This window comes from Corvus hawaiiensis, chromosome 9, assembly GCF_020740725.1.
Source record: "Corvus hawaiiensis isolate bCorHaw1 chromosome 9, bCorHaw1.pri.cur, whole genome shotgun sequence".
Lineage (NCBI taxonomy): Eukaryota > Metazoa > Chordata > Aves > Passeriformes > Corvidae > Corvus > Corvus hawaiiensis.
This window is the reverse complement of record NC_063221.1, coordinates 20,226,264-20,251,124: the sequence shown is the minus strand read 5'-3', so window position 1 is coordinate 20,251,124 and position 24,861 is coordinate 20,226,264. Positions and strand designations below refer to the sequence as shown.

The window sequence follows — 24,861 nt, the reverse complement described above, 5'->3', positions numbered from 1 at the left end:
TTTGATACCTCTCCCTGTCTTGAGTACACTGTGCTTTTAGTTTTGCTTCCAGTTTGGTGATTTTCTGTCATCAAAACTTCTTTCCTACTATTTATCCTCTTTCCTCTGAAAACATACATGAAGTAGTACTTAATTGTAGATAGATTTTCTTTACTTCTATTAGCTCATATTGAAGACCCACAGGTTTTTTGTCTCATCTGAATGAAGATTGTTTTCCTCTTTGGTTAAAAAGCCTTTCCAAATTGTAGCTCAGTTTGGCTGCTGACAATTTTCACTTTACTTTGTATTTTGACCTCTAATACACATCTGTCTGTTGATCCATCTTTTTGCCTTCATCCTGTGATTGCATGTCTCTAATAATGTTGAAGGGGTTCTTCCTCTTCATAGAATAGTTTGACCACTTTGCCATGCATTCTCTCCTCTCCATCAGCCACACATTCCACATATCTTTAGCTCTTTTGATCTAAAAAATTTCCAAGGGTCTTCCATATTCAAGGTCTTGAATAATCTGGTCTGTCTAATTTTACCAACAAGATCTTTTAGGCTAACAAATTTTGCCCTTTGAGCCATAAAGCCTTATTTTTATTGATTATTCCATTGCATGTAAATGAACTTAACATACGATCTGCTTTTGGACCAGTGTTCTGATAGTACCTGTACTGCTTATCAGAAGAAAGAGGGTAGTAGGCTCATCTCTTACTGGCTGGTGACTGCTTGGTAAACAGATGCTTTAGTGTGGCCCAAATGTATTCTGTCTGATGCATGCCATACTTTCTTTTTCCTTTCTAATCTATTAGATTATTTGAAGGCAGTTACACAAGTTTACTCACTCTTTCTTCAGATCTTTCCTGAGTAGCTTGAACACTTGAACACTTGGTCCCTTCCTTTACCATCTCTTTCCTGATCATCCACCAGTATTTCCTCAACCATAGCTCAATTTTCATTGAGCAGATTTGTTTCATTGAGCAAATTGCTTCTTGTTGGGTACAGCAAGAAGACATGAACCTCTACTAAGGTTTCCATAGATTTCTAAAGGTTCTTTTTCTTTTAAATAATGTGGACCTCAGTCCCATTTTTTTCCATGGATATTCAGCCAGCTACTATTCCCACAAGTCTTCCCTTTTTAGGCATTTTTCTCCTACCTAAAATGAAATCATTTAGTCTAATAATCTTTGATTTATTCCAGTGGGAATTTCTTAGCATCGTTTCCCATTGAAGAAAATGAAATTTAAAAAAAAGATCCTTCCTTATTCCCAGCAGAATACATTTTTCCTTTTCCACCCACATCTTCCGTACTGAGAAATGACCTCACATCCTGCTCTGGGGAATTGATTTAGTGACAGTTTATTTGTTTCTGATTAACACAGGCTCCCTGTTCAAGCAGACACTATTTTTTCTTAGTCATTTTGCCTTTATTAACAGATGATCCTTACTTTTGTTCTTCCCTTCTCACTAACTTCTCTACTACTTGGATTCTTGTTTCCAACATTTTTTTTCTGGAATTAACTTTTCTACTTCCTTTCTACATACTGTTTTGTTTTTTTCTGATGTATTTTTTGAGTTTCCCAGATGACAAACCTATTATTTCACTTTCCTCTGTTTCCCAGATCGCTCCACTTGTTATATTTTTACAGACTTGCCTGACTCACCAGTCTCCCCTGAGGTATCTCTTATATGACCTCTCGCTCAACAAGTGCCCATAAATCTCCAGTTGCCCGTTCAGTTTGCTCTTTCTTACACCACTTCCTCAAATCCACATCTTAATTCAACATTACCTCCAGGCACATCTCTAGTAAGGTCTTCTCTTGATGAATTTTAGCAGATGACATTGCAGGCATACATATCTTTCCAGAGAATAAGATACACCCTACAGCTTCTGAATCCAGTGCACATTGCCCCTGGGAATTTTACTTGTACGTTCCCCGGCTGTCTCAATTCCTTACATAGGCTTTTCCTCTTACATGTACCTTTAAGGCAAAATCCCTTTCACTGCTGGATTATTTCTTTCTTTTTCTAGGATTCCCTGTTGCTGGTGACATACAGGTTGGTGGGACTGAATAGCTATGCCATTATCAGCTTGGATACTGCAGCACTGAGGAGTGTATTGCAGGGTACAGAGTAATAAGAGCAAATTTGGTTGACAGTCCATCTTTTTCAAAGCCATCTATCAACCAGGAGGCTGCTTTACACAGCTATGATATACAGGTTTGATATTGGGACTAGACTTCGGAGTGCCCTGCTGGAGTCAAATTCATCTGTTATTACCTGGTGAGCAGTCACTGGAAAAAGAACAATTGAGAAAATAAGAAATAAAATTTGAGGTCCAATTTACAAGTAAGATACAGCCAAAGAACATAGTTGAGAAGTTCTGGAGAGTGTGCAGGGAAGGATGATATTTCAGTCAGATTAAATACTATCTGGGTAAGTACTCAAAGAGACAGAGTCTAGTTGAAGGATCCTTCCCCTCTCATAATAAAATAATCAAACTCCCAGACTTCCAGTGAACCAAGAGCATTTCTTAGAGGAAGCACTTTAAATGGTACAACAATAACTGTGTCATATAGCATGTCTTAGAAAACCCAAATATATCCTCCATTACTTTTTCCAATGTCTATAGGATCATTTATCTGTAGCAAATTTTACTGTAAATGTGATATTTCCAGGAAGCAGTTTCTCATTAGATTAAGTATAGTACTTACCCTATATTCTGTTCAGATAAAGGCACTATTCTGGATTCTGTGTTACAAATAAATGTTGGGATCCTCAGAAATGTGAAATGCAACAGACTCATGCTGGACTCGGCTTGATCTGCAAATGAGCAAGAGACAGACTTTAGCCGTGGTTGTCTTTGTAGACAGTTTCATTCTATTTATCTCTGATCAAGCAGTATTTTACAGTAAGACATGCATCTTACAAGGCAAAGTTTGAGTCTTTTAAGTAATAATGCAGGCCATTATTTCCCACCAAATCTCACCAATGAATAATGCTCAAAGAATGCAATTGCATCCATTCCTGTTTTCAGATGTTGATGAAAAAACACATGACTAGCCATTCTACTATCTTTTCATGACTTTTGGTCTAATTTCTGATCAGAATGAACCCATGCAGAGGTTCACAAAATTCTATGCCATGGTGTACAAAGAACTTATTTTAAGTACTCTGAACAAAAGAAACAAAGTTTAGTTCAGGATCTTCTTGGATTGGATGCAGGTTCAAGAGGGTTGAACATACTCTCATATTTCTCTAATCAGCTTAAGTACTGCATTTAAATCAAATCAGGAGTGTGCAACAGGTAATGTTTGTGGTATTTATGGTAATAAGGGAGAAATTCTGAAGTGGTTGAATGCAAATTTTTTGTCTCTCTTTTGTCTTGATAGATTTTAGATAACATTGAAAACACTGGCTGAAACACACACCATTATCCTGTTAGTGACCTTCCCGCACAGCATGCTTTGAATGCTGCCATCCCTTAACTATTTTAAAGACACCTGTACACTCACAAATAATAAATCTGTCACGGCACACTTGGAAATATCCCATCTCCACGTGTACAAGTTACTATGTTCAAAATATTTCTGTGTTTAAAATCGTTTAGCAGGGTTTACCAGATTTATAATCATTTGAGACTCGCAGTCCAAAACCCTGGGTGCGCGTCAGGCTGAGTTATTAAGTGTTTGTAGAAATCTGATCAAATGGACCATCATAAGCTGGGGGGAGCAGGGGCGGGGGTGGGGGAATCTGTTTTAAACCCGACCATAATGACAGCTTTCCTCGTCTTACGGCTGCGACATGAAGAGGGAGCTGTAGCTCTTCCGAGCCGCAGCGCTGCCGAGCCAGCGCACCCAGCCGAGCGCCCCGCTCGCCGCTCGCCCTCCGCGCTCTCCTCCGCTGCCCGCGCTCCTTCACTCACCCACTTACTCTTCCTTTTTTTCCCCCCTCTCCTTTTCTCTTTCTTTTTTTTTTTTTTTTTTTTTTTAATCCCTGTGCCCCTGTGCCAGTTAATTTAAATGTATCTGTTCAAGTGGAGATAATCCATGCAAATCAGAGGCACTGGCTCCCAGTGCTCGATTCACAAAGAGAACTCAGCTTCAGGAGGTCACTCGTTCACAGCTGCTCCTCCCATTATATTTTTCCCTTATTGCAGAACTACTGCATGTATACAGTGACTGAAAGGACTCAATTCACTGCAACTGCTGCCTGGCTTTACTTACAACTTTCTTTAAAGGGGGACTTACCTTCTATCACTCTTGCTAAGGTAGGAAGTCTGATTCTTCTAAAGACATGTAATGCCTCCAGTGTTTGCTCTTTATCAGATCCCACTATAATGATGCATATTGTTGTCAGAATTAGGTCCTAATAGATTTGCACCAGGTGCCTGATGCTTTTATTACTTGTGTGTATAGATACAACTGTTTAAACAGCTCATTTTCTGTTTATTTATCCAGCTATGTATCCTCTACCCCCTGGTTTTCTTTTCCTTTTCATAATAGCAGGTAGGATCTCAGTGCAGTAGCTTTCTAATCTCCAAATGTAGTCTTCAGCCAAGTTTGTATTATGTTTTAAAAATGTTTTCTAATGTCTGTGTAAGTAAATGCAGTGAACTGTACCCCCACAAAAGAAAACAAGAGAGCTTTCTGGCCTGAAACCTTATTAAGGTGCTATCTCTGGAGCAGAACAAACTGCTGAAAGGTTTTAAACAAAAATAAAAAGGTCACCTTTTACTTTGCAGTGTTGTAAACAAGGAAACTGCAGGCCTCACTGCAAATGGGCCTGTCATAAATTTAGACCACAAGATAAACATATAGTTAGTAGAATTGCCAGCAGAAGTGATGAAATCAAACCCTCACTATTATCTGTTAATATTTATTGTTTAGAAAGGTTGAATAGGCAGTGCTTGCTCTGCAAACAAAGTGCAACTCTGAAACAACTATTTGAATGTGATTCCTAAAAAACTCCTTAAGAAAGGAAAGTTAAGTCACTACGTCATTAGTTACGTTCTAACTTTGAGCATACATCACTTGAAATACTGCACTAATACATCTGACAACACACACTGGTTTTGTGAAAGCAGACAGTAAATCTTGCATTTATTAATATATATTCTTTGAATATATTGTCGGAATTTAGGGCTGATAATAATTATATAAATAGCTATATAAACAACTTTGGATATGTTAAATCACAAGTAATGGATTTGAAGACTAATATATTGCAAAAATTAGAATTTTTCTGACTTGTACTTGTCCCACAGTAAAGTTCTTGTTTGTTGTTTTGCACAGCTGGATTTAAAAAATGACAGCAATTAGATTTGGAGCCACCCTGCTTTTGTATAACTTGCTATCTAGCATAGTCAAGTTAATCAAATAACAGTTCAGTGAGGCTTCAAACAGAGTTCAAAATGAAAATTTAGTTGACCAGCCAGGACAGAGAGATATTCCCAAACATATCCTGTCTAATTGCTTCAAGAACACTTGAGTCATACATTTTCATTTTACCTTTCTGGATTAGATATTTTTACTAAAAATGCTTTAGGAGAGTATTTTCTCTCTATATTAAGTATTTTAGTGCCTAAAATGTGCATCTTTTCTCTTTGATATACAGTCTGCTTTTTGAAAAGAAAATTCATTCTGATTTTGGAGTACAGTAGAAACCTAGAGAGCCTTGTCATTGTTAGCATAAAGAAGACATCTACACAAGTATTACTGTGCAGAGGGCAATCTTTCTTTCTCTGGCATTTGTAAGGTTACTGTACATAGAATTTAGCAGATAAATATCTTTTGCTTCATGGCATTTTGGAGATCCCATTGGTATGCATGTTACCCTGTGAGGATGGCAACTGAAAAAAAGAAATATGTTTTATAGCAGTGTGTAATAAAAGCCCTTCACAATGATGTAAGTGGAGTCTGACCTTTCTTTCTTATCCTGTAATTAGAATTTTTATTAACTCTTTCAAGTGCAGAGTTTTCTGAGTAATATTAGAGAGAACAAGCACATATCTAATGTCGGCGAACAAACATGTATTTTTGATATATGAATTTTAAAAGTAAAATTTGAGAATCCTTTCTAGACAGGAAAAAAGAAATACATTCTTCCCAGAAACTCAACTTGCTCCACACAAAAAAAATTTGATTTACAGAAAAGAAGCATTTGATACAGGCACCCTGCATCCCTCAGAAGAAAAAAAAAACAGAAAACAAAAAAGGAGGGGAAAAAAGAAAGCATTTCTAAAAAAAGACCTCTTTCATTTTGTGAAAGAGAGGGGAAATGCATTTTAGAGAAGTGAGCTGAACTTAAGGAAAGACATTAAGGATCTTTTGTCTGACTGAATCTCTGGCCAGGGTAAAGTTGGGAAGTAAAGGTGATCCCTGTGGAGTTTAGCAATATACAGAGATGAGATTAGATGAGTCACCACTGGAGATATGAAAAAGGCCTTTCCAAGAAAGACTTTTTGTAAGTGGATTAAAATGTTGCTGCAGCAGACAGCTATTTCCTGATTCTTTTCCATCTTTTACCCAATGACCAATGTCTCACAGGGACAAAAGTGGTCCTTAGTGAGTCAGCAGCAGCAGTTCATACAGTTCCTTCCAAATTATGTACTCAAGTTTCCTTTAAGTTCACCAGGTTTACTTGACACAACTCAGTTTAATTCCTTGATACACCGAATTAAATGAAATCAAATCAGGCTGAAATGAAATATTATCAAGGCCTCTGAACGTATTTTCAGTGAACTTTCAAAGGAGTGAGACCCTATGTTTCATTTCAGGCTAACTTATGTCATGGAGTTTTCTAGACAAGATTGTCAGTGACCCTCTGCAGCCAGTTCCTTTTTCCCATTGGTGTGGTTCCTCCCTCTGCCTCTGCAAACCTGCCATTGCTATAGTAACTCAATCAAACCTCTCTTCTAGATAAGTTATCTGGTACTCTGCTATACTGTGCCTTGCAGCAGGATCCACAGGACGTAGTAAAGCTCGTAGCTGGGTACAATGCAGGGTTCTTACTCCCATCAGGCTCTTTTCTGCTGGTTTTACCATCTTAAAAGAATGCTTTAGAGATTATTACTAAGTTCCACCCAACTTCTTGAATGCCTTGGCTTCAATTTTCAGCTAAACGACACCTTAGAAGTATTCTATAGAGGAGGAAAAAAAAAATGGGAATCCTAAAAAGTATGTTGTAGAGCTTTTGAGAAAATACATAGCTAAAAATACGAAACTTAATTGTCAATAAAGTCCTCAAGGATTCGTTATTAGTATTTTCTATAATTGTGTAGAAAGACTATGTTCCCCACAGCTTCTCATCAAATTATGTACACAATTATATCATATTCTCCTTTTTTATTATTGCCTTGTGCTGCAGATTATTAAAATGTAATATTGCAGAGTACAGACATCGCATATCTTTTGCAGATAAAGTGTGCTTACACCTCTAGGGGTTAAAAGCTGAATCAGATCTATAACTTGCCTACTGACAGCCTTTGAAGTTGCTCCTTGTTTGTTTATTTATTTATTTGGTTGGTTGGTTGGTTTTCTATTTATTTATTTTGGTCTAAAGATTTGGATTGACAACCTTTAATATGTTTGGAATTCTTCAGCAGATGTAAAATGCTTGGTAATGACTGAAGTTAACCTGAGGCTTTATATATCCACCTTCCCCAGGAACTGCACTAAGCTTTAGTAAGAGCTGAGAATTTTATGCAAACAACTGTTCTCATGATAACTCATTCTTCTGTCCAATCTTGCTCTCCTTATAATTTCTAGAGGTGTTTTAAGTCAAGTCAAACTTTTTTGCTTCCCTCTTTCCCAAATACCTGTTCTGAGAGTCTAAATGAAAATTTTCACAGATGAAATGCACAAAAAGAGAAACTGATAAAAAGAAAATAAGTGGAGTGGAAATGAATCTTTAAATGGCAAGTCTGTGAAACACTGAACATGGTTATCTGACATTATGTCAGTGAGTGTTATCTCTTGAGGAGAAATGAGCAAGAGCAGTCCACACGGGAAAAGTAATTCTTGCTTTACTTCTGTCTCTTTATTTGGGATAGCTTGAACTGCCTCCCACTTTTTTATTTTTCTCAGTGTGAAAAGATTAAGTATTAGAAATGCAGCCAGTAGGCATCTGACTCAAAAGCAATGCTCATTTGACCTTTGGACACAAAATATCTAATGCAAACGAAAATCTAAGCAACCTCAAAAATCACTGAGTACAAAAATACACAGAATGTGGGTCAGTAGGAATTCAATACTTTTAAAAATGAAAACAAAATAAACCACTGAAATCACTTGGTTAGATTAACATTTATTTCTCCATTCCACATCAGAGTATCAGATGCTGCATTTTTGTCCAGTGTACCTGAGGCAAAAGATCTGTGGCAAAATTCTGCATTAGTTTTAACAACTGCAACTGAAAGGTTTTGTCAAAGAATACAGGGAAAAAGGAGGGTAAAAGTTCCTTGATCAATACAGACATAATTGTCAAAAGCTAGGTTTTATAGGAGACAAAGAGTACATAGGAATTAAGATGCATTTAAAGTGCGTGATGCTGCCACTTCTTTGTTTAAAGGTTACACTCATCCTGTAAGGAACTTCATCCCTCCCACTGTTTTAGTTCTACTGTTTTAGTTGGGGGGTGGTTGGTTTTTTTATCACTGGGGGGAATGGCATGTGAAAATGCATGAGTGTAAATGGATAAAAATCCCTCAGTCACTAGACACTATTTCTTACTTCTCTTCCTGCCAAGTTATGAAGGAAGAAGGCAGAAAAGACAAAATTTATTCCATATGAGACAAAGGACTGAGAGAGGGATACAGGTTCTGTCTCTGGAGAAATAAGACGAGTCACAACAGGCCTCTGGAGCCAGGACTTTGATATCTGACTTGCCCCTGCAGAAAAGTCTGTGACTAGAAATTTTGCTCTAAGGAAGAAGATGCAATACTTGTTAAAGTCAAGTAACAGTCCCCGTGCAATTTTTGTTCCTTGTCTTTGCCATGGCTATGCTACATGAGTTCACAGAACAGTAATAGTATAATGTCAATTGGCAACCTAAAATTTAGAAAATGGAAGAAATTTCAGTATTTTCTCCAGTGAATCTGAGAGTATATAATTCTCATTACCCTTACAACTGAGGCAAGAATTGTTTATCTGGAGGAGGGTACATATATTAGATATACATACATATACATATATACATATACACACACACATATAGGGGAGGTATATTTAGTTTCTCTTATTGAAATTTCTTTGCCCATGTTGAGTCCAAACTTGATCACTCCAGAAACAGCTAGGTGAGTGACCAGGCAGGTTGGAAGGGAGGATCTACAGGCATCCCATGTTCAAGTGACTTTGTTCCATGTTTCCTCCATAGCTTCCAAAGTTTCTGCTTTTTCTGTCCAGTGAGTAATATGTAACCTGGTGCCTCCTTTCTCAAGGGAGGAAGAGATGGTCAACAAAGAGATGTCCAAAAGTTAAAGGTAAGTGTTGAGCTTGTCAGAAAACTATGCAGGCATTGCTTGATTGTTTCCCAAAGTCCACCTGCCAGCCCCAAAAATATGTCTGTAAGTGGCAAGATCAGAAATGTTTCACAAGTTCATGCTCCGTGGCAAGCTTTTATGTGAACCTAGTATAGGGCAGGCAGACAGAGGGACACTGAAGAATATTGAGGTAATATGAGGGACAGCCACGGACATGATAGAAGACTGCTTAAAACTACAAGACGTGGTTTACAGTCAGAACATTTGGTTTTATTTAGAAATTTCATTAATAAATTGTGGAAAAACAAATACAACATGGCATTTCTGGGGATCTTCTCTGCATTGTTTGTTATGGATGTTTTCTCTAACTTTGCAGGCTCTTCACCAACCTTCCCTCTAACTGCCACAAAAAAAATCACCAGAAGTGTATAATAAAACCTGTTTAATTTCCTACAAAAGATTATACTAAGTGTGCTTTTAATGTAATGATGTCAGTGGTAGATAGTAACATGTATTAGGTAGTGCAAACTGCTGATTATCTGTCAGGATAAATCTGTTTATTTCAGAAATAGCAGTCTGACAATCCCCTGTTGTTAATCATGAAAGTACATGCTAATGCCAGGTACTGTTTGGTTGGAGGCTCTCAGAGGAATGTGTTTGTTAGATTTGTGCTTTGACAGTCTTTACACTGAGTTTTGCAAATTTTCTGTATATTTTTTTTCACATATTTTTTAATACAGAGGCTAGAACAAAGCTGCAGATGTACAACTTGGGTTCACAGCAATTCAGAGGAAAGGATGACTTGTGAAAAGAGAGAGTAGATTATAGGATTACACAGTGGTTCAGACTGTGCCCATTGTGCGTTCATCTGTAGTAATTCCAGTGCAGACCCATTAGTGATGAGCAGAAGAAAAGCAAAATGAAAGTTAAGGAGTTCTTTTTTCACCCAGAGTCACTCCTCTTAAATTTGTTTATTTATTTTTCAGCATTTTCCTAATTATATCCTGAACTAAAAAGACCATTTCCAAATGATGCCCATACCATTCCTTGTTAATGAGGCAAATGGCAAAGTGAGCCAGACACTTTTTATAATAGTGTGAATTTGACCCAGATTTTGTGTTGTAGAAAATTACTATTATGTATTTTGAGTGAACTATAAATGGAATACTGAGGTACAGTTTGTCAAACCTTAGGTGAAAAGGTGTTTTATCTGACTTTATAGCATTTTGATCATTTCATGAATGCTGTAAAAAGCTGAATAGCATAATAAAAGTTGATATTTATATTGACATTTCAGGATTCTAAATAGAAGCAGAGAAAATCTAAACAGTCCTCAGTATCTCTACAGCTGTTCCTCCAAAACCATCTGAGTTCTGACTAATTCACTTTTTCTCCCCATATACCCTCAATTGGCGCTAATATAAACATCTCTCTCTAAAGCAATTTCTCCCTGGAAGATTATGCACATCTTCATCTTAATTCAGAATTTACATGTGTACTTTGCATATTTTTGCATCAGTATGTGTGTTTTAAATTAGATAAAGGTCACTGTCATTCATAATCAAGAAGAAGGTGCATAAAAGGTCAGGATTCAATAAAAAAACTGATTAGATGTAGAGGTTTGTTCATATGATTCAGTATATCATTGGATAAGTGGAAATCATGAGTCAACAAATTAACCTTGGTATAATGGGTTACTTGCTTCATTAGGATCAGAAATGAGATTCACAATTTTTTTTCCAGTATACTCCTTGTTTGTTGCTGCAATAAGAAGAAATACTATGGTGCTGGTAGTTATATAACTGAGTATTTTTATAATTTAATTTGGCTTAAAATGTGACACAAATGACAATTCTAATGTTAAAAAAGGAACTGAGGCACCAAATACAGTTACTATGCATATAAATATTGATTGAATAAAAATTGTCCACTGTAAAAATAGAGAAGTTAATTTAAAATAATGGTTTGTATGATTCATGTAGACTTTAGCTTAAGCACATGAAATAATCTGTGATGAGTCAGGCATTCAAGATCAAGTGTCAGGAGGAGATCCAGGTGCAAGTGAGCCTGAACTAAGGGCAAGGATAACCTTGCACTCCACATGTTGGTTCTGCCACAAACTTTCCGTATGTTCTTGGTAAATCACTGACATTGACCATACTGCCACTTACATCTGCAAAAAATGAAAAATAGTAACAGTGCTTATATTCTTGTGTCTGCAGACACAGGGTGACCAGGAGGGCTAAGGAGATTTTAGGATTTCACCACTGCTCTATTGGTTACATCCTATTCCTGGTCATTTTCTGCAGTCAAACCGGCAGGGCTCAGAATCTCTGCACTAGAAAACATCTGAGGATTCTTCACAAATATTCTCCAGCATAGACAAGAAATATCAGAGGTACAAGAGCCTACTTAACAAATAATCTGGCCTAGGAAAGGCATCATCTATTATACAAAATGATCATGCTATATTTTCAACTTTGGACTGTATAAACTTGGGGCAGTTTTTATGACTCCACCATAAGCTTTTCTAAACACCTTTTTTTTGCCGTGGTCTTTTGGATTCGGGGGTTAGTTTTGGAGTGTTTTTTCTTTTTGTCTGGAAATTATTGCAACTATTTCAAGCTCTACCATAGCAGAATAGTCTATTAGAAAATCAACATTACAATTAAAATAGTTATACATGTCAATGTTTCAGACATAGTGTATTTCTGCGAGCTTTCTTCACGTCTGTGTAGAATAAATATCAAGTTACTACTTGTTCATTTTTTTTTCCCTTGGGCAGCATTCTGTACCTATTAAATCCTAAGTATGAAAGAAAATTAGACTTGCCTGTTACCACTATAAACTTACACCCAATGGTTTTTAAATAACATGTAGGTAATCTCCCTTCTGTAAACATAGAGAATTGGAGTTGCTCATAATTAAAGCTGCAAGCATCACAATACAAGCTGACTCTTTACTGACATTAGTATGCCTCATTCTCTCACAAAATGCAATGGAAATACACTGAGCCATAGAGAACTTTCTTTATTTACAATATTGTTTAGATTTTATGCAATGTTAGTACAGCCATAGCTTTACTCTCTTATTTCACCCTTTGAAGGTCAGCTGTGTATGAGTAGGACTTTCAGATGGGACTTAGCACGTGAGATTGTAGGATCTGTTCCTGATCATTAAAAGGATGAAAAAATTCTTTGTAATAACCTGGCTTATCTTACTGTAACTCCCAACTTCTATTACTTCTCCTTCATAGGTTTCTAAGCCTGAGGTATTTGACTAGTGCCTTCCTTAGAGAGTTCCACTGTGGGCAAACTCCTGATGTATGCTGGCCTTGGAAGTACCAAGGCACAGAACCAGCATAGAGGTTGTACTCCATGAGGGGACACATAAATCACCAGTTCACTCTTGAAGGAAATCTCCCCATCCTTCCAAAACACTGAGCTGCAGCCTAGAGACAAAAATTAGCCTTGTTCCTTCTGGGTATCACTAAGCTAGAGGATGTGTTTCAGGAATGCCTCTGGTGGAACCTGAGCAGTCATGGGCATCCAAACCACAGGAACAAGCCACACCTAGCCCAAATTCAAACACATGACATGGGTGTTGAGTTCTCAGTGTTTGGTGGTTCACCCTCAAACTGACTTCTGTTGAGTGGCAGGGCTTACTAAGGTAGACATAGCCTGAGACATACCTACATAGACAGCTGGCACTAGACAGAATTCACCAGCTCCAGCCCTTATTTCAGTATTAGGAACTCACAGTGTGCTCAAGTCATTAGTTCTTGAGTCTTGCTGCAGACCTAACACAGAAGATAACTTTGGCTGCCCCACCAAACCTAGGAAATCCTACAGAAGAAGGAACACTCTTTCTGTAGTGTGACCATGTCCTGTGGCTGTCAGCTGATGAGGAAGATGCTCCTCATAGTCTCCCTTCTCAGTAATATCTGCACAGTAACAACCAGAATTGAGAGAAATTACTCATGCTCTGCTGAGGCTGAGGAGGTGAGCTTAGGACACAGGACAGGACAATCTGGTGCATAACTTCTCAAAAGTATAAACAAAGCTAAACCACAGGATTTTTGTAGACACAGCTATTTCAGTCAGTTCTGTGTAACATGGTAGGACGTAACATGCAAGCAGGTGAGAGGAGGAATTTATATAAAATGACCAGAATTCTTCAGGGTCCTCTCCATGAGGCAGTATGGCCTCAGCTATTTTTGTAATTAGGCTGCTCTGTGAAGAAGGGAAAGTTCTCTTGTCCTTACAGTATCTGGACTATGGTGCAATATTCCCTGCCCACTCCAACTTCCTTTAGCTGCACAGATCTACCATATTGTGATTTTCTTAGTCCATTGTGTCTGTGCTGGAATCTCTGTGAAAAGAAGGTGTTGAAAATCAAGAATCTCCTAGGCCTAACACTGGTTTACAAGGTATCTTTGGAAAAGTCCCCTAGGTGAATTTTTCCAAACTTAAAGTTGCGAATTTAAATTTCATGTTTAACCATCCAAATTAGTGGTCTGATTTTAATGTGTGCTGACACTCACATTTTCAATTGACTTCAAAGGGAGTTGTGAGTTCTCAGAAGTCTAAACCTATGAAAATCAAGCCAGTTAGAGACTCAAACTTGAAAGGTTTCTCCCATACTATTATTGTTATTTGCATTACTTTAGTAGCTTGACATCCCAGTTATAGCACTAAAGTGCTAGGCACTGTATTTTATATCTCTTTTTTTTTTTTCTCATTTTGCTATATGTAAAACCTGACACACAAGGATGTTCTGATTATTGTTTTGTTAATATTTGTATACAGCTTTGAAAAATAAATGGTCTCCAAACACAGATTATAATTATTCATGGATAAAAATGGTATACTTATTATTCATTCCTTTTTGAAACAAGTTCCAAGGATTTTGAACCTGTCCTTAAGAAACAGACCTGATACTGCATGCAGAATACATAAAATAAAATACAGGAGCCAAATTCATCATTTGCTGTTAACATATATGCTATACCTGTAGTAGTTTGAACAGTAAACAGAAATGAAATAGTCTCTTACTGTGTTCAGTTTGAACAGAAATCCACACAATTTAACAACTCCTACATAATCCTCAAAGAAATTAAGTAGGATGATGAACCACAAAGCTTTCCTTAGAAACTTTTGCCTTATCCATACCTCTTTATTTTAGTTAAGCTGATCCCTTACTAGAAAATAGGAGATTCTGTAACTGGGACCTATGCAAAGCTTCCTTTTTTTTCCCCTGTGCATTCAATAACTAAGTTGCTTGGAACATCTTTGATTTTGACAAAATGTTTTGCTTAAAAAGAAAGTTTTCACTCATAAATAATGATGAAATTTTCCAAAGCCCACTTTCAGTTTAGAACTTTAAAATGTAAAAGTGTTCTTTGAATCAGTTTCCAACCTCTGAAAAGCTAATGAGTTCAGTAGCAATGTTCCCATTGACTTCAGTGGCACAGCACAGACACTGTGTGTGAGCAAATATAACCATGATCTGAGGTTTTGTAAGACAAAATGCAACATTTATAATCCAGCAGATCCCTAGTTTTAGATCCAAACAGAGTGCAAGCATTTCTCAAGAAAAAGAAAACAGGGTTTTTATACCAGAGTTTTTACTGTTTGTTGGTGGTATGGCCCATGGCTATGACACCTCAACACAGGCACTTTCCAGTGCTATCAGATCAGGAGTGCAGTATTAATACATGCAAAAGTGCACATAGGTGGTTTCTATTTAAATAAGACAGGTGGTTTAAAAACAGACCCCAACTGATTAATAAGTTTGTTCATGCAGACCCTCATTCAGGCATCAGGAATAAGTGCTCTGTCTGCTTGATAAATATCCAGGCTAAACACAAATGTTGTTATTTGTCAAATAGTAACTGTTTTAATGGGCAATTTTTCATGATCTTAAACAGCTATAAATTTATCTCCAGAACTCAGATGCCACAGCATAGTCCCTGTATTTCTTAAAGAATCCCCTTAAAGAATCCAACTTTAAGGAAAGTACAGTACCAAAGAAGGAAATGCTTTAATTTACTCCAGGGACAGAGTATATTAGGCATAATAATTAGGATTTTAGAAACAAGCAGCAAGTAAAGGATATTATGTTTCTACAAAGCAGATAATATAGTAATGTATCTAGACAGTCATTGTGTATCTTCCAACACTTAGGATTTTAATAAAAGTAATCATCAGGAATTCTATTTAGACTTTCAGACCTTTACATCTTGAACCATTAAAAACAATGATACATGATTTTAATCTGTATGGTGTAAACTGATTGATTTTTTGCTTGTAAACTGCACACTCTTCAGATAGATCAATTTTCACATTTACCATATCTAATTATTTTCTGTTTCCTTCTGGCTTTAAAAGGCATAGATCATTTGGGGCCCCCTTTCTTTAACTGACAGTTTCATGACAGCTAATACAAATAATAAAATAAAGCCTGAAGAAGAAATAAGTTGTATTTAATAAAAGATTTAGCACAAGTGTTTACGTCCTGTGAGTACAAAGAGCTGTGCTTGATTTCCTTTATCTTGTAGTATCAGGTAGCAGCATTAACAGTATTTTCTGTACTTCATGCATAAAGTTCCATGTGATTACAAACCTGAGCCTGGGTAGTTAAATGAACTTTGCCAAAAAATGAAAAGAAAGACATATGCTCCTGAAAAAGGACCCAGACCCATATCTTCTGTGAGATCTGGGAAAGTCACTCTTCTGGAAGCTGCATGGAGAGATAAATGTGATAACAAAGGCTCACAATTCTAGCAGGTTCCCCTAGAATAGTACATCAGAAATGTGAGGTGTGAAAGAAAGGCAATCTGTGCCAGATACTGATTAAATTTCAGTCATCTATCCAAAGCAGTCCCTAGTTGCTTGTAAAATGCTCCATGTAATTACAGCAACTACAGTATTTAAAGCAATTTGCACATTAGCCTTTAACTTGGTTTTCTCTTTGTGGGTGCATTTCTTCTTTGGAATCAATATCCTTAAAATATATGTAAATAAGTTATATGAATTTGTAGCCAAATAGACTTTAAAAATTCCATCTCTAGTATTTTCCTCACAGATTCCTCTTGGTTTTTAAAAAAGCTTAACTGTAATAAAATATCACACTCTGGATGTTTAGCTAACATTGTTCGGTGACCTCAGCTGTAAGTCACAACCATATTTAAAACTGTTAAGGAGTTAGGAATTGATGCAAATTCAAACCAGGATATATTAAAATGCTGCCAGGATAAAATAATATTAAGGGCTAAACTTTGTCCTTTGCTAGTTACACAGGTGCAAATATCAAACTTGGAAAATCCTTTGAAAACTTTGTGCATCCTAATCTTCCAAATCTCCTCCTAGTCTTTGGGCATGGAAGACTTTGCTAATGCAGGAGCCACTTACATAGTTACAGGATGAACATTAGCCAAGTAAAAGAGGTCTGGCTCATAGCTGTGGTATTCCAATTTTAAACTAATGTGTGAATTTTGGAAGGAAACTAAACTGGCTATTTCATTAAAATTCTACCAGCTGAAAACAGAAGAAATGCAAGGAGTGAATCAAACTCCTCACAGTCAGTAAAACTGCTCCCACCAGAGCTGCACAGTGCAGCTGCAGGTAGCTTTACACTTTTGTTGTTGTTGTTTTATACTGTTTGTTCAAGGTGCCTTTTGTATCTGCCAAGCACAGCAAAGCTCCTCAGTTATTCTGCACCTCTTTGTTACCAAGGCTATTATCCTAACTGGGGCTAATAATATGAAGCACATTTATGTTTGTGTAGGAAAACTAGGGTCACTAGAGATAATCCAAAAAGTTGTTCCACAAGGGATTATCTAGGATGCTGTTTTCCAGAACTGTCACATATCAGAAAAAGGGCAAAGCACTTGTAACTCTTGCGATTGATCCTCTGTCAAGTCGTGATTGCTGTCACCAGCAGGTTACATTCCTTCAGCAAAGCAGTAGATGCTGCTGAATTTTAAGCTAAACCAGTTAGGCTTCCAGTGTCATATTCCTTTCCTTATCTCTTCCCATACTTCATTGTCTCACATTAGAAGAGATAAATTTTTAACTGAAAAAAGATGTCATGGTAAACGTTACAATATCTTAAAATTAGTGCTCCCCTCCCAATAACTTATTTGGGCCTGAGCAGTCTTCATAATTTGGCTTATAGGCCCAAATGCCACAACTAAAGCATTTTATTCGCTTAAACTAGCAGGGTACAGAATGATTCATCTGATAAAAGTTAAATACAGACTTTAGTGCCCTATTAGACAAAAACATAGGTTTAAGATTCTTGTGAAATACCAGGTATTTTTTAAACCTGATGTTGAAATTAAATGCTTGTATATGGCTCTGTCCAAAGACTCTGAAGCCACTCTTGTACCATCAAACATCATTGCTTTGTAAGGTTGTGGTCAAGGATGTAAAGTGCTCTCTGTATTCATCTATCCAGAGCACTTTCCGTGTTTTTCTTATTCCCTGTTATCTTTCACTCTTTGAAAATGTTCAGTGGATAGATCCATAGTTCTCAGATATTCCATGCATTTTTTTAAAGAATGTCAGAGATTTTATTGATTTTTCCAGTGAATCCTGGCATTTGTAATTTATTTGCATTAATTTATTGTAATTAAATACCTAGTTTTTTTCAAAGGCGTTTACTTTCAAATGTATCTTTTAGTAAATCAGGTAGAAATCCACCTGCGTTCCTATACACATATTAAGGTGCAAGTAAGGTTTTCATTAAACATTCACTTTTTGGTTTTTAAATTTTCATTATCAACTTTTGTTTAAAATGGTTGTCAGTTAACTATTGACTTTTCTAAAAGGCTCTCCGCCGAGTGCCAGTCTTTACAAAACCATCTCAGGGAGCCTCAGTGGGACAGACTTTAGCTTGCCTTGCATGAAAGGTAATGGTCTGTTTGCTTTGACGTAGACTTCATGAGAAAGCATTCCCGAGCAAGCAATGGAAAATGGCTTTTTCCCCAGTGGTCTGTCACCTTACTCCACCAGAAGCTGCCAGCCTCCAAGCTCTGTTTGTGGAGGAGTTTGTGCACACATTCGTTTGCATTACAGACAAAATGAACTGGAGAAGCTTTAATGGACTGTTGAAGGTGAGTATGAGCTAACCCAGTTCATTTTGTCTGAAATGGATTGAAAAGTGCTCACATGACCTCCTTCCTCTCTCAGAGCCCTGGGGTAGTTACTTCCCGTGATGGAAAACAGCACCAACCAATTCAGTAAGGTCTTGAAGAAGACTTTTGTCTGTGTCCTGAAAAGCAGGTTCATAAGTCACATTACCTTTTCTCCAGCCTTTAGAGAAAGACTTATATCAACTGTAAATGAGGAGCTGACTTTTAGGGGAAGCTAAGCAACCAGCAATGAATTACAAGTAGGCAACACAGCTTTTTTTGAAGCTACGGCCACAGCCTCTATTGGTCATTTCAATTACTGAAGGTCTAGGGGCAAAATATCCAGGCCAAATTTAGCAGTCTGTAACAGCAGTAGTAAAATGCTGTCTCTGGAAAATTCTCTCTTCTCTGGACGGTGGTTCATTTTTAAAACTTACTGTCTAGGTGACTGAGTCTTCTATTCTCTTTAGCAAAGAAACTTCTGGAGGTGAAAGGCTCTTTCAAACAGCTCTATTCTGACTCCCAGTTTTTAACCCATCTTCCTCCTTATAAATAACATGCAAAAAGCTTAATAACCTAAAGTGTCCACATAAATATTCCAAAATATTCTCATGTTCTCCATACACATGAATGTAGCTGATGTCTCCATTATTTCACACATTAGTAAGGCAACTGATTCATCTCTGCTACTCTTTTGCCCTCTAATATAATGTTTGAATAAGGAATCGTTAAAGTTCTCATTAGGTTTGTTGTGGGGTTTCATAATGAATTCCTTTTCACAAGCTGGAGAGTCTTTTGATTTTTGCTTGCATATTCATAGAAGAACTATGTCATAAACAAAGTCTAAATCTGGCACCACTCTCTTGCTAAGCCATGCTAAGACTGCATTGTATCTTTCTACACTTTACCTCATAAAGAAAACAATGTCAATGCCAAGTATGGAAGGTGAAGAAGAATACGATTTAAAGAATAATTTTCTGGCACATGAAGCACCATTGGAGGCACATAATAAACAAAAAGGAAGTGCATTGCTTTTCTTCCACAGGCCAAAATTCTGCCTTGGTTTATCCCAACAAAAAGGACAATACACTTCTGTGCAAGATTGTTCAATAAAATCCAGCTGCTCAGTAGAAATGAATCTTTTGCCATATTTACATACATAGAGATACGTAAAGAATACATTTCAGAGTTCTTTTTTAACCTCCATTCTCCCTCTAACACAAATGGTCACATGAATCAATGTGATTTATCCTGTCAACATGAAAAGATAAGCATATATTGATAGATAATCTACGTGAATACACTGGTCAAGCCATGGATTCAAGCTTAACTGATATGTTTCATTCAATGGCAAGTATATTTGCTTAGGGCAGCAAAAAAATCTGTATCTTCTAATGATGTGGAACTGAATTCTTTATCTCCCTGGTGGCTAGCTTGCTTTAAAGGCAGAACTGAACATATCTATGACAACTAAATAGGTATTTTGTAAACTGTACTTAGCTACCTTTAAGGAGAGGTCCAAACCACATATTGTATAAGCATTGCCAGAAATTTTATCAAGCTTGGCTGGAAAAACAACTTAATGCTACATTCTTCTTGCCAATCAGCACAACAGAATTTTTGTTTTTTCACCCACTCTCAGCTAATAGGCCAGTATTACAGGCAGAATTTTGACTCAGAGTTGCTGTTCTCTTTTAGGGCCTTTTTAGGGTACTTACAGAAATGTCAACAATAATACATAAAATCATTGTCATGTGAAATAATTGATTAGCTGATCAGTTTCCTATTCTATTTAATACATTTTCCCCAAGAATAATGATTGTATTTATAGAAATATAATAATTTTCCATGCTAAAGCAAAATGGTATTTGACATTAACAAAAGGTCAGGTGTCATACTGTAAACCACAATGAGTATTGCTTTTAAAGATTATTGAATTAAGAGGTACATGTATTTGACAAAGTATAGAATTCCAATAACTGCCATAGTAGCAGTGCCCTTTTACATGCCATGGATTTATTGACATTTCCTAACTGTAAAAATGCAAAGTAGTTTGCACGTAATAGGCACTATCAGTTTCAAAAAAAAAACGTCTCCTTGAGGAACATGTCTATTTTCTTTCTGATTTTGCATGCACACATTTGAACGCTCAAATATCTGCGTATCCCACTGTAATTTTGGTTCATAGGGACAAATAGATGTTCACTTTTTGAAGGCACTTTTGCATTGTGCATATAAGAAATAACAAACCACATCTTTTCTTTAACTTGAAACAATAGTGTCACTGCTCTGTAAACGTGACCCAAGACTTTTCAGGGGAGTTAGTTAAAATGAGTGCGAGGACAGCATCAGAGCCTCTCCGTGGTATTTGCCCACACCACAGATCTGTCACAGTTTGGTGTGACTGACGAGCCTTCACTGAAGTCCCAGGTCTTTTAAGGGTCAGAATCACTGTTGGAATTATGCCAAAGGCTGTCTAGAGAAAACACCAGCGCTTCAAGAACTGCCAGTGTGTTTCAAGCTGTGAGGGCAAATTAGCTAAAAAGGATTTTTAACACTGATAGGTTTGAATAATAATACTTTGCAAATGTAGCACCTTTTATGTGTTCTTGCAGTTAATAATAATAGAAAAGCCATAGAGAAGGAGCCTTCTATTCCACAAAGCTGTGCCACGTTACTATAACACTCTTACAAGGATAAACTGTTTATTAACAAAATGAGCTCAGTTTCACTTTAAAAGGATATTATACATTTCAATTCATCTGTATTTTCAAACATTTTTTCTGGTAATATCAAATGAGTTTCTCATAACAGGAGGTCTTGAGGTTTTTGTTGTTTGTTGTTGCTGTGGTGTTTCTTTTAAATTTGCAATAGATCTTTCAATATTTAGCAACAGAGCCAAAATTCCCAGATTCGTCAGTTCCATTTTCAATGATTAAGAGAGAGAGATTTTAACCTAAAAATCTGCCTTTTCAATAGTTTCCTATATGTAGAATGAAGATTCAATGTAAGGTGGTTATCTAACAGCTTTTCATTAGTTGTCATCCACTTGTCATCAGCAAATGTGTCATTCAGGGTACCCTTAACTCTTCCTTTGTTCATTCTTTCTGGACCCTTTAAACTTCTGGTCTCTCTCACTTCCTCTGCTACCTATAGGGCTGTTCTCTGGTCTTCTTCCTTCAAACTCACATCAGCTGTTATACCCAGGAAATGAAGTTTTGGTTATAAAGGAACAGTTAAAATTGAAAAAAAAAAAACCAACCAAACTGTAATGCTTTAATGTAAAATAAGTTGAAAAAAAATCCCCAAACAATAAAATAAAACCAAACAAAACCAAAATACAAAACCTGGTTGCATTGTAGCATCTAATAGGTTGACTATGTACAGTTCCCCAGGTTTTGATGTAAAAATTGCCATGGTGGATAGATTGAAGGTTTGCTTGCGCTGAACAGCAGCACAAAGATTGTCACATACAATTCAATGTCAGAACTCACTTTTCAAACATGCGTGCCTTGACAATACTGCCAAATCTTGGATTTGGTCTATGAAATCAGCACTTAGGCAAATAAAACAGTCATTTGAGTCATAATTTCAACATACTAATGAGATACTCAGATGTCAGCAACTGAAAAATACACACTGGCCTTTTGAATTTAAGCCAAAATTGGCTTTGAGTTATATTAGGAAGATTTAAGACTTTATAGAAGGATCAAAATAATTTCTGAGTTTATCTTAATCTTTCTGGGAGAGAAACAGATGGGATTAAAGTTCTTTATGAAGTCTTCACTACTTTTTGATACAAAACTTTTCTTTGTCATTTTATTATTAATTAGTTGCATTTTGGTTCATATGCAGGTCAAAAAGCATCCTTATTCAGACATCCTCACTTTCATTCTGTACAGTTCTCACCGTGACACTGCTCCTGTACAAGTGCCTATATCACTTCTGCTGACAAAAAACTGTATCCCTTTTTTTGCTCTATTTCTCTCTCTCCATCATCAAAACCAAGGTTAGCTGAGCCTAAAGGGATCTGTGTTAAATATAAGTGTTGGCAGACAACCAGACCAGCTTTTTCTCATCTAATTAGTTTTGTTCATAGAGATATCAAGTCTTTCATTTTTATTGTTTTCTTTCTTTTCTTTACATACACATCAGTTTCCTAAAAAATGTTAATACAATGAAAATATTGCAGGTAATATTTATCCTAGAGATTAAAAGTCTCTCTTATGCTTTACTTTTCTTAGAAAATTAACTAGAAAATTTATCTTTAATTATGATTGTGACTTTCAAGAGCTAAACCAAAGTATGAGCTACTCAATGCCATTCTATTTATTAATTTTTTAGTAGTATTAGTATGCTGTCTACAAGCATACTATTTGTTCTTACGTGAAGCCCACTCTGCTGAAATCCTTCTAAACAGGTTGGAAAAATTCCTGTGCTGTGTTTGAGTGCAAGATAGTACAAACAGTATAAAACAAAAGACAATGAGACAAATTTCAACAACCCAATAAGAAGCATTCCTTGCAAACCACAAGCCTTACCATTCACAGGTGCAACAGAGTAAACAGGTTTTAAGGGGGAATTTGAAGTGGAAAAATGATGTGTTATTTAACAGACAAATTAGCTCAGATATTATTGGGAATGCTCTCTGCCTGTTCTGATAATGTAATCTATTTTAGCTTATTTGCTAGCTCCTTGAAATTGCTAGGTATCCATTTACTGGATTAATTAATTAAACATATTTAAATTATGCATTAGTCATGGCTTTAGAAAATTAGAGTAAATAACACAGGCTTTATTAATTTTTTCCCTCTCTTATAATTTTCCTATCCCCAGTCTCTAATTTTCATCAATTTCACTTTCTCTTTTTTCCCATTCCTTTTAAGTTTTGTTAATTTTTTAATAGTGCTAGCTGTTTCACCACTGGCTGAGACAGGAGCAGGTGTCTTTTCTCCAAAGTGACACAGGAGCCGATCTGTGGAACAACTGAGAACAGAGTTGTCCCTAGGGATGGAGCGCACCCAGTTTTTCCCATGACGAGTTGTCAGGGCTGGAGGCTTAAAAATTTAAAGGGATTTCTTTTTGTTTGTTTGTTTTAAGCAAAATATTTTCCACCACTTTTATATTTTCAGAACATTGTTCTGGCCTTGTATAGGAGACAGGGAAATGTAAATGTCAAACATTCACTTCTGTTTAAATGTGCTTATTATACCACAACGTGTTGAGAATTTGTTCCCTACCGGCCGGTTCTTTTCACTGTCGTACCCTGTAAGCACTTTCCTTGCACCTGCCTGAGGAGACTAATCCTCTATTAAAACATGTTCAAACTGAGCAAAGGCAGAAATAGCAGCCATTTCACTCAAACAAAATGAATCAAAACCTTGTAAAAATAAATAAATCAGGATAGCTTTGGAGAAGACATTAGGCTGTTTGGTCTGTAGTTGAAGCTGTTACTTCACTATATTCCATCTGGAGAGCAGGCTCTGCCCTTAGGACATGAACGTGTTTTGAAAACAGTGCAGAGAAAACTCCCCCCATGTAAGTTCTCAGCTGCTTTATGTGCATCAGTGCCATACAGACCTCATCATTCCGGGGGTGCAGTCTTCTTGCACTAGTTCACTCCTCAACAACTGGCCATGCTCTCATTTTCTTCTCCAGCATCATGGCTATTTACTGAGATGGAACAGTAATAATATGAACAATGTGTATATCTCTCCCAGCTTTGGTTCAGAGTTAGGCTCAACAGGGAGCTGCAGGAACATTGCAGAGGAGGGTGATGTCGCTGACTGGTTCACTGAGGAGAGAAACTGCCTCCACAGGTAACAAAGAACTACAGTCTAAGAGGGCAAAGGAAGAGGGAAAATCTGTTCTGACATGGTAAATAAGCAGGCTAAATCTGTGGGCCCAAACTGCACATGCAAGAACAGAAGTCCTGTTGGACAGCCCTCTGGTGTAAAGTACAGGGCTGATCACATTTGCAGTGCTCAAGAAATAACTATATTTAAAAAAAACCCCTAAGAACACAAGAACAACAACAGATACCCCTTATCCTCCAAAAGATCACTGCAACTGCTGCTCATAAAACCAGATAGTTAATTTATGGTCCAAGGTCACATTTTTCTACAGCCAAACCCATCTCTGCTGATAAAACTGATATAGAGATCTAGGATAAACAGTGAATTGTTCAATTTGCAGGCAGTCAAATTATACGAACAAATGTGTTCATGCTAGTTGCAATGAATTTTCAACTCCTTTCAAG

The 24,861-nt window shown here is 36.8% G+C and overlaps 1 protein-coding gene and 1 long non-coding RNA gene across 2 annotated transcripts in view; one reads left to right on the top strand and one right to left on the bottom strand.

The window, feature by feature from the left end:
- LOC125330480 overlaps positions 1-24,861 on the bottom strand; it is a 63,860-nt gene that overhangs the window by 20,919 nt on the left and 18,080 nt on the right. The window contains exon 2 of the long non-coding RNA XR_007205559.1: positions 2,700-2,808. This is a non-coding gene — a long non-coding RNA (uncharacterized LOC125330480). The remainder of the gene's footprint in view (positions 1-2,699; positions 2,809-24,861) is intronic.
- The window catches only part of ADGRL2 (adhesion G protein-coupled receptor L2), a 384,704-nt gene continuing 363,935 nt past the window's right edge, over positions 4,093-24,861 (top strand). Inside the window, exon 1 of the mRNA XM_048313593.1 lies at positions 4,093-4,255. The gene's annotated coding sequence lies outside the window, so the exon portion shown is untranslated. The remainder of the gene's footprint in view (positions 4,256-24,861) is intronic.